At 37.8% G+C, this 17,556-nt stretch overlaps 1 long non-coding RNA gene across 1 annotated transcript in view; it reads right to left on the bottom strand.

Moving 5' to 3' along the window:
- LOC120227046 overlaps positions 1-7,303 on the bottom strand; it is a 29,026-nt gene extending 21,723 nt beyond the window's left edge. The window contains exon 1 of the long non-coding RNA XR_005527158.1: positions 7,041-7,303. This is a non-coding gene — a long non-coding RNA (uncharacterized LOC120227046). The remainder of the gene's footprint in view (positions 1-7,040) is intronic.
- Between the last annotated feature and the right edge of the window lie 10,253 nt (positions 7,304-17,556).

The raw sequence follows: 17,556 nt of genomic DNA on the forward strand, positions 1-17,556 counted from the left end.
ATGGGAGACTCTGTATCTTTCTGCTCAATATTACTGTGAACCTACAGCTGCTCTAAAGAAAAAACTAAGAATATTTAAAACAAACAGACAAAGACAAACACCTTGGAGCATAGGGCTCATCAGGCCTGTCGTTGCTGTATGGCTTTACTATAGGGCTTAGCCCTTCCCGCCAAGAACTTCATAATAAAATGCTGTCAAGAATGGTAACACATTAAGATTCATATCAAGCATTAACTTTTATTATAATCTGTGCAAATGTGGATTTCCTTGAGTCAATAAGAAGAACAGATGAGGATAAGAGGTTCTGTTCTTGAGAGGATGCCTGGGCTGAGCACTATAGTTAGAGTGGCACTGTATTAGTCAGGGTTTTCCAGAAAAACAGAATCAAGAAGATTTATTCATTATTTATGGAATTGGCTTACCTAACTGTAGAGGCCTGCTGAGTCTAAAATCTGATGGGGGAGGCTATCTGGCTGAACATTCAAGAAAAGTTGCAATTTGAGTCCCAAGGCAGTCTGCTGTAGCACCAGGAAGAGTCAGTGTTGCAGACGAAGTCCAAAAGTACTCTGTTACAGAATTTCCTCCTGGTAAGGGTTGATCTGGCCTTCAGCTGATTGGATGAGACCCACCTACATTACATTATGGAGGGCAATCTGCTTTACTCAAAGTCCATGGATTTAAATATAAATCTAATATAAAAGTACCCTCAGAGAAACATCGAGAATAATATTTGGCCACATATCCGGGCCCTGTCATCCAACTTGACACATATGATTAGCCATCATAACAGATTGCAATTACAGAATTTGGTGAAATCATCAATAATGGAATTGCCAAGAGATAGCAAGGGCAATATATACTGTATGGTTTTGTTAAATGCTGGGGATATTCATGGAAATGGGGTCTCTAAAAGAACAGAGAAAGAAAATGAAATATTTTTTTTTTAGCTAAGTATTATGTGGAACCTATTTCTCTTGAGAGAGGTGATACCAGTGTCATCAGAAATAAAGCATTTTTTAATAGTTGAATATGAAATTTCAGCATGCATGACCAGACATGGCTACTTCCTTCCTTCTCTTCTTATTCGTGTTCTTAGAAATAAATACATAGAGAGCTAATAAGGCAATAGGCAGATGAAAGTCATTAAGACAATAAATAAAATAGGTTAAACAACGTCTTCCTTTAACCCTTTGCATTTTTTAAGTGTGACATATTTATCTGTATTTCTCCCAGACCTTTATATTGCTACTCTTTTGTATCATTCATGTCTCAGTTTAAATGTCATTTTTCAGAGGCATCTTTTTGCTCCCCAGTAAAAAAGTATACATGATGCTCTTTTGTTTACATCAGAGCAAATATCACTGATTCCTACAATGTATTCCACAATCTCACCCATAGCAATGTAAGCTCCACCATGCATGTAGCTCTTGTGTATCTACTTCGCTGACATATGTTCAGGCTCTGGAATAGTATCTGGAACATAGCAAACATACAATATTCAGTGAAAGCATAGGAATTTGAGCCTGGGGTCTAGTGATATCTTTTCAGGCCACTTCGTGTAAAGATTTATTCTCCAAATCTGTCAATAAATTTAGAAACAACTTTGTAGAAAAATGAAAAGTTGTGCCTTTGAAAAAATTATTTCCAGACAGTCAACTGCAGATGACACAGCATCAATTCATGAACATAAAAGCTGAAATAGCACTAATTCTCAAATTGTCTCTTGGGGGTGAGATAATAGCAGTCCAGAAAGGCTAAGTAACTTTCTATAGGTTGGTTTGATGTAAAGAAAACTGTACAATTCAGAGCAATTAACAATAAAAAGAGCTATCCTACTAATACAGCTAAAGCATTAGTTTATTTTTGAGAGAGAAAGAGAGAGGAAGACAGAGAGAGCAACAGTAGGGGAGGGGCAGAAAGAGAGAGAGGGAGCCACAGAATCCGAAATAGGTTCCAGGCTCTGAGCTGTCAGCACAGAGCCCAACGTGGGGCTTGGATTCACAAGCCGTGAGATCGTGACCTGAGCTGAAGTCAGAAGCTTAACCAACTGAGCCACCCAGGAGCCCCCTAAGACATTATTAGAAAAGCTTTTTCAAATCAGGTTCTGCAGAACTTTATCTCATTCCCAGATTCCCCATGCAGTATCAAAACCAAGTTCTGAGAACAAGAAGGTAAAAATATGCTTACAATGCCTCTTTGATTTAAATCTGCTATACCTTTGGCCTTCCTTTTTTTAAGTAGTGTCTACTAAACCACATGTATAATAATACACAATTTATTGTGTGGAAGCCCTTGATAACTGGCCTCCATTTTCCCAACTCATAGATAGTTTACCCATAAAGAAAAGATATTATCACTTGACTTTGTTAGGTAGGGGAATCAAATGAAATTGCAAGTGAAAGATTTTTAGAATTATGAAGCCTTTTGAAAATAATATAGTGTTTGGGAAAGGCAACACTACAAATCCAAAGAAAATATTACAAAATAGAGGCCAGAGTCAGGATTTGGTTGGCCTTCAATATGACTGAAACACAAAACCCTGAAACATGAGGAGAAAATCTCAAAAAGATTCCAATTCTTTAGGTTATTTTGGAATGTTCTGCATTGATAGAGGATACAATCCCCATTTAAGGAAAATCCAGTCCAGTTTCACTCAGGGTAGCCAAGCTCCTTTTACAGTCTGCATATTTCAGGAGACAAATGGAGAAACTGTTTTTTGTTTTTGTTTTTGTTTTTGTTTGTTTTTGCCCTGAGGAAGGCCATAACAATTTTCATGTATTAAATTCCCCAAAGAATTTCAAATTTTAATAGCCACTCATATGGGAATAAGGTTTTGAAATTACTTAATATGAAGGATATTTGGCTAATAGAGTATTCAACTTTAAGAAGGCTTAGGGAGTTTTTGATGATTTTCTGCAAATACATAGAAGGGTGATTAGATTTATTCTAAATGTACCTCATGGTTAGACAGCAGTCAGAAGTAGGAACAATACCTGGACAATATAATAATTTGAGTGTAATGTAATAAAGAAAATTTTTATAAATGGAGATGTATTTAAATGTCTCAATATTTTAGTTGTTCATCCCTAGAAAGTTTAAAATAGAAAAAATACAAATATTATCAATATTGCAGCAGATCAATCCCCAGGTGAGTAGTTGAGCCAAATAAACTCTAGGGTTCTTTCTTAAGTTGAGGTTTGAAAAGTTCAAAAGAGATTTTTCTACACTCAAGACGACTCTTAAAAAAAAAAAAAAAAGATGACTCTTGGAGCTAGACACCAGCTCCATGATTTGTATATAGAGATGGTTTTGGAGCTTTTCAAATTCCATCCCAACCAGTCTTAACATTTCCATTAGTTATTAAAAAAAGAAAGAAAGAGAAGAAAAGAAAAGAAAAAAAGAACTTGCCTGACTTGGGGCACCTTGGTGTCTCACTCAGTTAAGCATCCAACTTCGGATCAGGTCATGATCTTGCATCATGACCTGAGTTTGAGCATCAGGCTCGCTGCTGTCAGCATGGAACCTGCCTCAGATCCTCTGTCCTCCCTCCTCTGTCCCTCCCCAGCTTGTGATCTCTCTCAAATAAACCTTAAAAAAAAAAAAACCCTGCTTGAATTAATTGCCATATGTATAACCTATCCTTCTGATTTGATCAATACACCCAGAAGTGATCATTTATCACCTCCAAAGACACCTTATTCCATTATTGGATTATTGCAGTTGTCAGACATTGTTTTTCTTCCTCTTATGAATTCCGACAAATGAGTCCACCTCCTTCAGTCTCAGTTTTCTCATCTATAAATGAGATGCTTACGTTATAGTTTCTGAGTGTCCAAAGTGGGTCTCCTCACCATCAAAGACTGGCCAACTATTTAAAGAAAACTGCCATAGGTCATTCAGACATCTGTTTAGGAATCCCTCTCAATGTCAGTGTAACATCTCTTTAGGTAGGTTATAATCAAGTATTGTTTTTAACCAAAACTATGTTACCCAGTTTGATTATGCGTTTTATTGACTAAACTTGGCTCTGAATTACTTTTAGCTATTTCCCAAAATTAGATCCATCTGCAAGAGATGAAGATTTACCACTATCGAGGTCTTTAAAAAGTGCTACAGGCTTTGAAGAAAGTTTCAAAACAAGAGTCCAAACAGCCTCTGAGCTAAAGTAGCATCATTAAAATAATTGTATAATAGCTCAAGGGACAATAATCATTTGAAGGTGTAAGTTCTGATTTGATTAAAAAAATAGTGACATAGCATATTTCATTCACAAAAATATTAAGTAACAATATGAAGTGGCATGTAAGAAAGATGGAACATAATAAGCCTTACAATAAGCCTCTGGTCCACAGAGGGAGAATGATTACTGTATACTGAGTAGTCAAAGAAGGTTAAGTTGAAAAGATAAAATTTATTCTACTTTGAAGAGTAGGCAGATTATTAGCATCTATTATTATCTGTATAAAAATATATATTTTACTTTATCAGAAAGAATTAACTGGTGATACTAATCAGCTTTCACTCAGAAAGGAGTTGAAATCTGAGAGACTAAAGGGAAAGACAATTAAACTTTGCTTTGGCAGAGGTCTGCAAGGGCCAACATCAGGAGTCACAGTGACCATGGAAGTGGGTAGAAAGGATGGTGCTCACTCTCTCCACCTCCCTGGAAGCATGTTCAGTTCTTTTGCCTACAAAGGCCAGCATTTTCCTAAAGTAGAATCTTACCTACCACTAACCAACATTTCCACATTGATGCCCATAAGCATCAATAAGAAACCAAAGCAGAGTCTACCTAGTTTGTCTACCATAAATAATTATTTGGTTCTTCATCCCTATTTACCTGCCCAAATTTACAGCTTTTGTTTTGTTTTGTTTTTCCCTAGAAAGATGCTACAGAAAGGATTCCCAATTCTGCCTTTAAAAGCAGAATGGTTATAAAGTTACAAAATGTGACAAACAGAAGAACGGCTGTTAAGTGACAAGATTATCAGGACATTAAAAAATATAGAAACGGGGGGGGGGGTGCCTGGGTGGCTCAGTCAGTTAAGTGTCCAACTCTTCATTTCTGCTCAGGTCGTGGTCTCACGGTTCCTGAGTTTGAGCCCCACATTGGGCTTTTTGTTGACAGCATGGAGCCTGCTTGGGATTTTCCTTCTACCCCCCCTTCCCCTCCCCTGCTCATGCTCTCTCTCTTTCAAAATAAATAAATAAAACTTAAAAATATATATATATAGAGAGAGAGATAGAGACTAGAGATGATGAAAATGCTCTTTCCTCACTGAGAAGTGTCACTCAAGTGAAATCTACTTGCTCTTTCTCTGTTTCAAAGAGAGCAGGAATGGGGAATGTCAGTAAACCATGTGTCACATGCATGCAAATCTTTAAGTGTTCTAAAGGTCATTTGCAACCCACATGGCTTGGCATTTGCCTTCCAGAACACTAAAAGGAATAATTTAATTAACTCTTCCAAAGAAACATAATCAGACTTAATTGGAATTTATGCCGATCAAAATATTTGAGTCTAGGACCTGGATAACTGGAGAAGAAATGATACAAAAAATATTTGATAGCTGGTGTCAGTAAATTAAGGTTGAGAAGCACTTGAAAAGGAAATCAGAATTTAGCGTACAAGAGCTTGCACTTCATAAGAATTCAGTGCAGCACTTTGGTAATTTTCTTCTTGGCCCCCTTTCCCAAATTCTTAATCTCTGGAAAATATATCAAAATGAGTCAATAGCAAAGCTTGCCTCTGAAACAGGAGACTTGACAACAAATGCCACCCAACTGTCATTGTTTAAGCTTATGAGCAATTGAATCTCATTATTTCAGCCAAATTACGTTTTACTGCAGTGAGAAGCCAAAAAAATATTTTAAACTGTTTTTTTCTGCACTTCAGATTTCAGTGATATGGACAAACACTGAGGTCTCAAGAGAGCAAGAATGTCCTTTTTAGCCAAGAAGGATCATCCCAGGAATGGTAACCAGATGTTTTGTTGACCTAAAACATGGAAGAAAATAGCATTTTCGTTGGATTTTTATCAACCAGTTTTACAGAAGAAAAATAAACAGTAGATATTTCTAAAAGTTATGTGTATTTGGCAGAAAAACACAAGGGATGTTATACCTTTTAGAAAATGTGTCTTGGAATCATTATAATAATAAAACCACTATAAATCAAGTGAGGTAATGCGGTAAGTTATTTGCATCAATTATCTTGTTTAAATTATCATGTTAAAAATATTGTGAGGTGTTTCCACAGATAAGAAAACTGAGTCTCAAAAAGATAAATAACGTGCTGAGGTTACCCAGCTAGTGAAGAGTTACACTGCCTTTATCATAAGTTGCAATATAATTCACACTTGCTTGGGGCAAAAAATGAATGTATTATTTCATGAATGTGAGCAGTCCAATGGCAGATATACCCTCAGTATGACAAAGATGTCACCGGAATTCAGTTTGTTTTCTCCATCCCTTGATCATTTTTCTATTCTGTGGTCTTCATTCTCAGGCAATATTCCTACATGATAGCAAAGAAAGTCACTAACATCCTAGGCTATATCTGTGGAGATAGACATTACATACTCTCAGAGATGCAAAGAAATAAAAGTATGCTGCATGTATAACTACTCTAGTTTTCAGAAGTTGCCATTAATGCTAAAGGTGGGCACTTCCTCCCACCCTACACACACCTATTAAACATGATACAGTCTCTAGTCAGTGATATCACAAGAGTGTTGTATGGCGACAGATGGTAGCTACACTTGTGGTGAGCATAGCATAATGTATAGGGATGTTAAATCACTATGTTGTACACCTGAAACTAATGTTCACATTGTGTGTCAACTATATTCAATAAAAAAACAAAACAAAACACAGTCTCTGCCACTTTACACTAGTCTATTTTAGAGCATTTCAAGATGTTTTAGAAAACATGCAATCAAATTTGAGATTCAAACATTTCTCTCAACTCAGAAATTGGCCCTTCTATTTTCTCTTACCCTAAATGTGACTGGTTATAGGGAAAGCTCATGAAGCCTTACCGAGAGTGGTGGTGATCTGCACACTATCTTCACAGGCCTTGGCATGTCCCTTGTTTGCTTGACCAAGGCTCTTGGCTCTCTCAATTCCCAAGGCTGTTGGCTGTCTCACTCACCGTAGTTTACTCCGCATTATGCAGAGGCTGGGGGTGTAAACACGTGCAGTCCGGGGTCAGCTCCATGTTTACCAGTGATGCTCTTCCATTGTGCTACTTCTTGTGCCATCCTATTCCAGCGTTGGTTCTAAGCACTGTGTGAATCAGACTCTTCCACCAACTCTAAATAGGACACAGGATATAAGCCTTCCCTGTTTTGGATTTTCCCCTCAAATTTCATATTTTTATTTTTTAATTTTAATTTAATTTTATTTTTATAATGTTCATTTTTGAGAGAGAGTGGGAAGGGCAGAGAAGGACAGAGAGAATCCCAAGCAGGCTCCACAGCATCAGTGTGGAGCTTGATGTGGGGCTCTCACTAGCCTGCTTGCAAAGTGGAGATCATGACCTGAGAGGAAATCGGGAGTCAGATGCTTAACTGGCTGAGCCACCCAGGCACCCCTCCCCTTTCTTTCTCTGATGAATTTCTTATATGTCATACCCTCTCCTTTCCAGGGGAACAGTATGTGTAAATGCAGCAAAGAAAGTAATCACATTAGGAAGAAAGGAACACCATTAACACTGTAGATTAATGTAAGAGTGAAAATTCCTCTCTCTTGAAGGCTTTAGTAAAATCATGAGCATGACTCATGGTGATCCCATGTAGGTTCTATGCCCGTTCTAAACCCATCATTATGGAAAGGAAATGGAACACCTTAATTGGCCAAGCCTGAGTTAAATGTTAATGTTAAAAAGGTAGTAGGGATGAGATACAGAGTGAGTTAGTTTCAACCAAACTGAATAGAATATCAGAAAAGAGAGTTTGGAAAGAAAGAAGAGATTTAGAATAAGTTATGCATAGTTATACTTAGTGTGCATTATGGATACAGTGGAATGACTAATTTTACAATTAATTTACATTAATTTCCTTCTACATACTTGGAAAACCCAAGGTATAGAAACATATAAACCAAGATACCTTTCTCTCTCTCTCTCTTTCATCCATCTATCTCTTTATTTATCCCAGCAACTTGGCCTCTACTATCCTAAGGAAATATAATCCTCAGTCTAAAAGCAAAGCCCCCCCCCAAAAAAAAAAAGATAATCCACTACTTCTGAGTATCCAAGGTCTCAGGTTCTAATGATTGGCTATTTAAGCAATTTTCAAAAACAGATTTCACTCTATGAGGTGTTTTTTTTTTTTAACTTATATATTAACTTTTCAGCCTAATTCCCAGGTAAGTTATCCCCTCCACATCATATACCTCCAACATATGCATACATAAGAGACTACTCTTTTGTGTTCAAAGCCTCATAAGCAAGAAATGAGTTAAAACATCTTTCCTAGCCGGGCTTCTGGGTGGCTCAGCCTATTAAGCTTTCCACTTCTTCTCAGGTGATGAATCTGAGTTCAGTTGGTGGGTTCAAGTCTCACATTGAGCTCTGCAATGATAGCGTAGAACCTCTTCACATCCTATGTCTCCCTCTCTCTCTGCCCGTCATGTGGGCATTCTCTCTCTCTCAAAAACAAATTAACACCAAAAAAAAAAAAAAAAAGAAGAAGAAGAAAAAAGAAACAAACAAAAACATCTACCCTAGTGACATTCTACCCTGAATTTTGGCAATAGCTTCAAATTATGCTTTTCATTTTGCTTTATTTTTGCACTTAAAATCTGTATTCTGCGGTACGTCATGAACACAAATGTCTTTTACTCAAGTATATGCAGTCACTCTACTGTCCTCAAGATGGAAGCCAAAGTCCTGGGTTGAGGACTTTGGACCTTTCACCATTTGAACCTAACATACAGAGGTGTCTGGGTGGCTCAGTTGGCTGGGTGTCCAACTTTGGCTCAGGTCATGATCTCATCATTCATGGGTTCAAGCCCCACATCGGGCTCTGTGCTGACAGCTAGCTCAGAGCCTGGAGCCTGCTTCAGATTCTGTGTCTTCTTCTTTCTCTGACCCTCCCCTGCTCACTCTCTCTCAGAAATAAATAAAAATATTTTTAAAAAATTTTGAACCTAACATACATTTTGTATGGATTAAAAAAAAAAAAAAAGCAAAAGCCTAACAGCCCCATACATCAATAGTTTTAAAAATGTAGGAATCCCCACATTTGTGGATTTTGCTAAAAATTGAGAATCCTAGGCTTCACCAGATCCAGATACTGATTCAAGAGGCTTCGTATATGGCCATCAAATCTATATTTTAAATGAACAGTTTTGTTAGTCAAGCTGGATTAGTTTCCATTGCAGTAACAAGCAAACCTCCAATCAAGGTTGATATTCTACTTGACAAAATGTACCGCATAGGTCAGTTAGACACTCTTCTCCAGGACCAACACGGAAATGTTACCATTCACTTCACCTGGGGAAGAGAATGTGTTGAACTTCTTACTAGCCATTAAAACTTCCACCCAGAGTGTTTTTATTTTATTAGACAAAACAAGTTTTGTGGCAATTTCTAAACTCAAAGTGATTGGGAACTATTTGGTGAAAGGTATTTATGCAGCTATTCTGAGGACTTCATTTGAAGACACAGGTACCCTATTATTTATTCCAAACTAGCCTGTTTATTAAGTTTCAAAATCCGCCTTCAGTTCTCCCTAGTACATTTGAATACCCATCTCATCCTGAATCTGTCTTCCGTTTCTAGGTGCACAAGAACTTCCAACTATACGTTTATTTTCTGCAACTAAGAAGTCAAAAGACATTTCATGCTCAATAATTTATTTGCTTTTATTGTATTTTTAATGCTCAACTTGTACAAAATCATTAATATATCTATACCATAAAATATAATCTTATTTTTAAGAAAAAAATCTTTCAAGTGCCCTCCTCCATGCCCTTGAAAGATTTTTTCATATGGAAACCAACTTGACAATAAACTATTAACAAAAAAGATAAAGAAAAAAATCTTTCAGCAATCAATTCAGGGCAAGACGGATATCAAGAAAATTAGCCTTATCTGCTCAGCAGAATCCAACTATAAATAGATTATTTTATAAAAATCTCTTTATAAATCAGTTGTTTGAAAATCTTTTATATTTCTCCATTGAGACAATATTATAATGATTAAGATTTCTGAGAGAATATTCCAATGCCTATTTAACTCATTAGGCTATATGCTCAAAATGAAACACTGTAAAATAAAATTGTATAATATAAATTAGAACACAATGCCAGTAATTCAATAGAACAAAAAATGATGAAATATTGTCTATATTTTAAGCTAATACTGAGACAAGCCTTTTTAAAGGGGGAATGAAAAGGTAGGTAGAAATTTTACAGATATTTTGAAAGGGACTTAGGAATATTTTCAAGGGTTTATATGTTATTGGCAGTGGTTCTTGATTATTCCTAATTGCCATTTCAAATTTTATGATGTTCTTGCCTTAAAACAGGTATGTCACTAACCACACTTCAAAATTTCAAACAATGATTGTCCCATTGTTTGAATCATGATCGCAACAATGAAGGTGAGAATAAAAAAGTTAACGAAGAAGAAAGTAAAGAGTGAGAAAATACACTGTATTAGCTGGGAAAGAGTTTTAACAAAGGAGTTAACAATAAAATGCAAGTGGATGTGTTCTGTCATGAAACATTATCTGAGGGGGAATACCTCAGCTGTTATTTGTAAATTAAAGCAGAGAAAAGAAGCATGATCCATTTGATAGAAGGATAAAGTTGGTTGTGGTATAGACACATTGGAGTCAGACACCTTAGAGCAGGATACGAGGGAAGAGTAGAATTACTTGCTTGACGTTTAAAGTAATGAGTCTGAGTGGGACTTGAGTTTGTACGATGACATACTGGGTGAGAAGGAGACAGAGGAATGAGAAGAAGGTGCATAAAAGAGCTTTTCTTTCATATTTAAGGATGACACAGGTAAGTGTCATCTCCTCAGCCTCCTGAAGTTGAGGCAGGGGTTCCCACAGCCCTACATCCTGTTAATGAGCCTAGTGCAAAATCTATATCTGCTTTTCATTTCTCTATTAGTGAGGTTTGACAGCCTTCTGTGTGGTTAAGTTAGCTTTATGGCTCCACCTCCCTAACCCTCCTATTTTATCCAAATCCCATTTCTAGGAGCAATCCTGGGGATTTCCCCTGAGGAGATTACAAATGAGATTGGGACTAGGACTATTAACAACCAAAACCAGGGAAAAACTGGATTTGCAACAATCCCTGGGGGGCAGTGACTTCGATCAATGAATCAAATGTGTATTGAGTGCTGACTTCTGGATCAGATGCTATGCTGTGAAATTTCACATTTGTGATTTCTATTTAACATTTAATCAGTTTTTGGTGATTATATCCTCAGCAACCATATACAGGTGCTGGAGGGCTAACTGGCATAGAGTCAGGTTCAAGTCAGAGAAGGCAGAAACCAGAGCGAGATCATGGCAGTTGGGGACCATTGGAGGGGTTAAGCCTGAGGGCAAACTCTGAGATCTGAAAGTGTACCTTTTGAGTCCCCGTCTTTTCCCACTCCTCCTACCTAGGACACCCCTCAGGGAACCGTTGCGTATCAAAACCGGCTCCTAGAGCCTTCATCACACTGACGTGTGAGTGAAACCTCCTTCGGTGCCAACAATCTAAGAACGCCAAGCAATTTCATTTGAATGAGAGCCTTGGGATAAATAAATCCACTCGTTTACGTATTATTCGGTCCTGTATTGAACACCTTCTACATGCCAAGCGCTAAGGTAACCTTTCTTTATATTTGCCAATAGAAGGTATGAATGGAACACTGGAATTTCAGATATTAGGTAAGTAATGTAAGTTGGAAGGATGGAGATAGCAAGGCCTCAGTCTCCTCTGAAATTAGATCACAATGCTCTATTTCACCAATTTCCTTTTATCTTGATTACACGTCCAGGAACACTGACATTCTAAGAACAAAATGGACAAGTCCAGTGGACCAAAATAAGTTGGCTATACCTGAAATGATGGGAGAAACAGCACAAACATCAACCCTGGAGAAGGTAAGTGCAGAGACACACAAAGTCTTGAGGGGTCTGTAAAGCCATATAGTCAAGCACATGAAGGAAGAACACATCCACATAGATTAAGAGTAAATCTAAGCTTTGAAACTACAAGAGAATGCCAACTGGAAAACACACCATGAAATGCAGTGTAATGCAAGGGTAAAAAATTCAAAACATTTGTTTGTATTTTTAAAAAAGCATTCTCTCTCTCTCTCTCTCTCCCTCTGGAAGATAATCACATAACACTTTAAACAGCACAATATATCTTGGGATTATTACCCCAGTACTTTCTTGGAGCATAGAGGTGTGTGTCTATTTTCCTCTGTGATAGGGCAGTGAGGTGTAAGAGCCTCAATATCCACGTGTTCCTATATGTCAGCTCAGGGTCAGAATGGGAAGGGCATTCATCAGGTCTTCTTTGCCCAGAAATATCTCCTATCTTCTCTTGCACTAAATTATACTCAAAGGCATTCATTCTTTTCCTATATCACTATCCACCACTGTCACTTCCTTTGGAAACACAGATATTTCGAGGAGCAGCAGCAAGCTGCTAGAAGTTAGTTCAAGGTTGTGATTTAGGTTATCAGAGAGCCATCCTCGCACATGCCAAGCTCACAGCTTTACTATAAGCAAGGGAGTCAGGAAAGACCAGGCTTGACTGAGGCTCTGCTGTGAGGTCACTGTGCTCCCACTGGGTTTGTGTGTGGGTTAGGCTAATATTTGATGACAGCAGGTAGATCACTAGTTCAGCAGTTCTCACAGTGTGGCCTCTAGACCAGCAGCCTCAGAATTTGGTAGAAATGCAAATTCTCAATCCCCATCTCATGGAGGCTGAATGAGGAACCCTGGGATTGGGGCCCAACAATATGTGCTTCAACAAGCCCTCTAGGTGATTCTAATTCATGTTCAAGTTTCAGAAACGCTGACCTTCCAGGCAATTCCACTGCATGCATACCCTATGTTGTGGATTCAGGTAATCACCTAAGAGTGAATGAGTTTCTGATGCTTTCCTGAAATCAGATTTTGATGTCATGGAGAAAGGGCTACAGTAAAAGCCTCCAGAGCCAGGAGACAGCAGTGGTAGCTGGTCGTGTGTAATGAGACAAAGGGCAAATGTGGATGGTGTGAAAGAAATTCTAGAAACTAAAGAACAGAAAAGGATGAGACTGTAGGAAGACACACGCATTACCGTTTTTTTTTTTCCCAGCTTAGTTCTAGCTTAACTTCAGTCTTTGCCATGATAGAACTTTACACTGGTGACTACTGGGTCACAGACCTGGATTAGGGTTGCACTGGGGACCATTTTATCCTGGGATTTTATTTTTCTGTCTGTAAAGGCAGTAGCAGTAGGTTAAGCTGTCTCCCCATTTGTGAGCTTTCTTCCACCCCAACTGGTGTTTCCCTTTCTTTTTGTAATGAATTCTGATGTACTTACATCTTCCCAGGGATTAGGCCTGGCAGCGACAGCCAACAATAAAGTGAGTATGAGGTCACACAACAATATATGGGGAAAAATGAACTACGATTAAGCTGGCATAATTGCATACAAGCAACACCCTCCAAAGTACCAAACAATAAATCTTTGGCTCAAAGTAATGAGGGATCAGGAGATGAGAACATCGGAACAGCTCACTCGAGCAGGCTTAAAACTCACAGTGGAAGTAAAATACACAATAAATTATTACCACGGAGTCCTAGGCTCAAGAAAGCAGACTGACCCCCAAAATGTAACACCTGGAGTTTCTAAGGTACATCATTTTTGCCAAGCACTTAATTTCCTCCTAGCTTCTTGTGAGATGACAACAAGCTTGCATCTTAAAAATTTTTTAATGTTTTATTTATTTTTGATTTATAGAGCGAGACAAAGTGTGAGTGGTGGAGGAGCAGAGAGAGGGAGACACAGAATCCAAAGCAGGCTCCAGGCTCGGAGCTGTCAGCACAAAGCCCAACGTGGAGCTTGAACTCACAAACTGCAAAACCATGACTTGAGCCAAAGGCTCAGCAGACTGAGCCACCAGGTGCCCTCACACCTGAATCTTTATTACTGGAGCCAGTGTTCAATTACCAGGAGAAGGGCCTTACCAAAAACAACCCAAACATATACCTACTCAGCACAACATTCAAATTAAGTCACAATTCGTTCTGTGCATTAGTATTTTCATCCCAACCACAAACTGAGTGGTATACTTTGCTTCAAATGAATTTTTAAAATCTCCAGTCCCTCCAGAGTAGAAGAAGGTGTCTGTTTAAGTATGTTTTCTCACTGAAAGTCATCTAGAAAACCGACCTACTCCCAGAAAGGAGATGCAACTGTGAGGGGCTTGGAGGTCCATGCTAAAATGAAGATGGTTACCACTTTTTATCTCCTCCTGGTGGAGGAGCAAAGAAGCCATTACATTACAAAATATGGAAAAAGATCAGAGAGATGGCAGCTTACTGTTACTTTAGAAATTAGTTGCCTATTTAGGACTCTAGAGTATAGGATGAAACTTCTCTGGTTTAGTATATTTGTTCCTATATTATTCATATCATAAAAAACTTCATAATTAGGACATTAGTGAACTAACAACTCAATCACTCAGAAAATATGAGTTTTTAGTAGGTTCTTAAATATAGCCTAGTCATTACCCAAGTGGGTCACAGTTCTTTCCTTTTCCCAAAGAATGTATATTCACTCTATTGTAGGGGTGGGTTGGGTCAAGACTAAGATAACCTGACAAATCATAGGCTAGTTAAGTGCCTACACTTTTTGGTATGAGCTATGGATGGTCAAAATAAAAGGAAGGCATATAGAGAAATTACCACAGAACAGAGAAGCTGAAAATACTAAAATTGAGCTTCACTTGAAATTAAACTCTGCAGGGAAGCAAAAATCCTTTATTCTCTCCTCTTCCTTGTACTTTCCCTGCAAAGTTGCAACAGTGGGCTCCAAGGTTTCAGGCCAGTTCAAGGCCCTCTGGAGCATAATCTCACCAGGGACTTTTTATTTTATTTTATTTTATTTTTTTCTCATATTAGCTTTTTATAGGACACACAGGAAATCATCTAATGTTTAGTTCTTATCAAAAAAGTGGGTAAAAAAAGCACCAGACTAGTTGAAATCTTAAGAAATTGTGACTTTTGAAAAATATCCTAAGTGAGGAAAAAGATGAGACAGAGAGGAAAGCACAGAGAAACAGAGATGGAGAGACAGAAAGGCTGTAAATCAAAGAAAGGGAGAGGAGAAAAAAAAGCAGAAGAGAAGAAAAATTTAGGCTACTTGGAATATTTCATTTGTGTAAATGAGTTCTTATGTGTTAGGAGCATATTCTGTGTGTTTGTGAGTGTGTATGTGTGTGTGTGTGTGTGTGTGTGTACTGCAAGTGCTCTAGTTGATCTCTCACCTTATGTACAATTGGCTTTACAGCTGTAATTAACCAGTTGTATTTGAGAACTGGTGAAAACCAGTGTGAAAACCTTTTCTACTCACTATAACAGGAAGGGCAGGGTCATATGGTCTTTTGGCTTCACTATGGTGACAAAGACAATTCTGAACACTTTGCCTGTGCTTGGCACCTGCTAACCTATTGACTTGAATATACAGTGTCTATCTAAGCTCTCCTTTGCTTATACAACGCAAAGTGAGGGTTTTTTTTGTTTGTTTGTTTGTTTGTTTGTTTTTGTTTTTTTTGTTTTTTGAGGCCAGAAGCCATAGACTTGAAAGGTAAAGCCAGAGACAAATGAGGCTGAAGCTGTAAGGACAAAGGAAACTAGGGGACCCTTGCTTACCTCAGATCTCGAGCAGGTATGTGTTAGAAATGTTTCTGGTTACTAATTAAATACATTTCATTTACTTTTACATCTTTTTTGCTTAACTAAGGAGAAAATGTGCATTATTTATAGGAACTAAACATAATGAAAACACAAAAAAAGAAAAGGAACCATTTTGATTCAAATTTTGGCAAATATCCAACTTGCAATAACTTGAAGATTTAATATTATTACATGCACACACACACAAAAATAAAACCTAACGCTCATCCAAGCATATTTCAATCAAAATTCTCTCTGGGAACCTTCCTACTGACAATACAATTTCGTGCAAAATAAACAATAAGATGCAAAAACTACAGTAAGCAGTTTAGGAAATTACATATCAAATATCTTCTTAAGAGCCTGGGGGTCTTACTGAGCAGAAATTTTGCCTAACATGTCTCATTGCATATGCAGATTTAAATAATTCACTTGTTTAAGAAATCTCCTATTCTCTATTTACTCAAGCACTTCAGAGATGGGCTGTTGCCAGCAGTCATGCCAAGAGTCAAAGGAAAAAGAAGGTTATTTTTCTAGTTTTGAAGGAAGCAATACGAAAATAAGTAGCAAGCCTAGGATTTTACAGTAAAGTCAGGTAACAATAGTATCTTCAGTCAAAATCTGTTCTCCATAGCTGTGATCAGAAACCTGGATCATTCATACAGGTATACATACACTTACACTAAAAAACAGGGCGGGTATCGTTGGCTATGTAGCCAACTGGTCTCTTATCTCTCCTAATATACAGGTGGGGATCTCAGGGAGAGATGTTGTCCAAGGTCATAAGACCAGTGAGTATAAGCACCGGAATGAAACAATAGAACTTCCAAAGGTTGGTTCCTCTTTTCACTACTCAAAGATATCACCAAGGCATCCTGCATTTATGAATAATTCTACATAAGATCTTAAGTGTGTGTTTATGTATGTATGTACTTTCCTAGACTTCCAAGCTATTTAGACTTTGATTAAACTGAATATATCTCTAGGTCTCTCATGCACTCACAGATTTTCTCTGATGATTTAGCCAATAATAGAATAATAAAATAAAAAGACAACAATGATAAAGTAACCAGGTCTCCTCCAAAGGAGGAAATTAACAAAATCAATGTGTACAATACACATTGTACTGGAGTAGCTCTTGAAAGGTTTTTAGTCTGAAAGTCCAAATAGAAATGGCCTGATTACAAAAGTTCTTAAATTTTAAAAACATGGATTTTTATTTCAGTCTAACTTTTTAAATGTTTGTTTATTTTTGAGAGAGAGAGAGAGAGAGCGAGAGCACATGAGCAGGGAAGAGACAAAGAGAGAGGGAGACAGAGAATCTGAAGCAGGCTCTGCACTGGCAGAACAGGGTCCAATGTGGGGCTTGAACCCACCAATGTGAGATCATGACCTAAACTGAAGTCAGATGCTTAACTGACTGAGCGCCCAGGCACCCCGTTCAGCCTAATGTTTAAAAGAATATTTCAAGTAACCATGTACTGGAGGGGATATAAAAACACTGCTTTCACCACCTCTTTTTCAAATAAAAATGGTCCACAGAGTGCAAAGCAATTGTTGAAAATGAAAGCGCACAATAGGTGTGGGCTTAGCTGGGTGTGTTATTGTAATTTTCAGACCTTGTTTCCACACTTTCAGTTTTTCT

Source organism: Hyaena hyaena, unplaced genomic scaffold, assembly GCF_003009895.1.
Source record: "Hyaena hyaena isolate Hyena2069 unplaced genomic scaffold, ASM300989v1 scaffold_1970, whole genome shotgun sequence".
NCBI classification, from domain to species: Eukaryota; Metazoa; Chordata; class Mammalia; order Carnivora; family Hyaenidae; genus Hyaena; species Hyaena hyaena.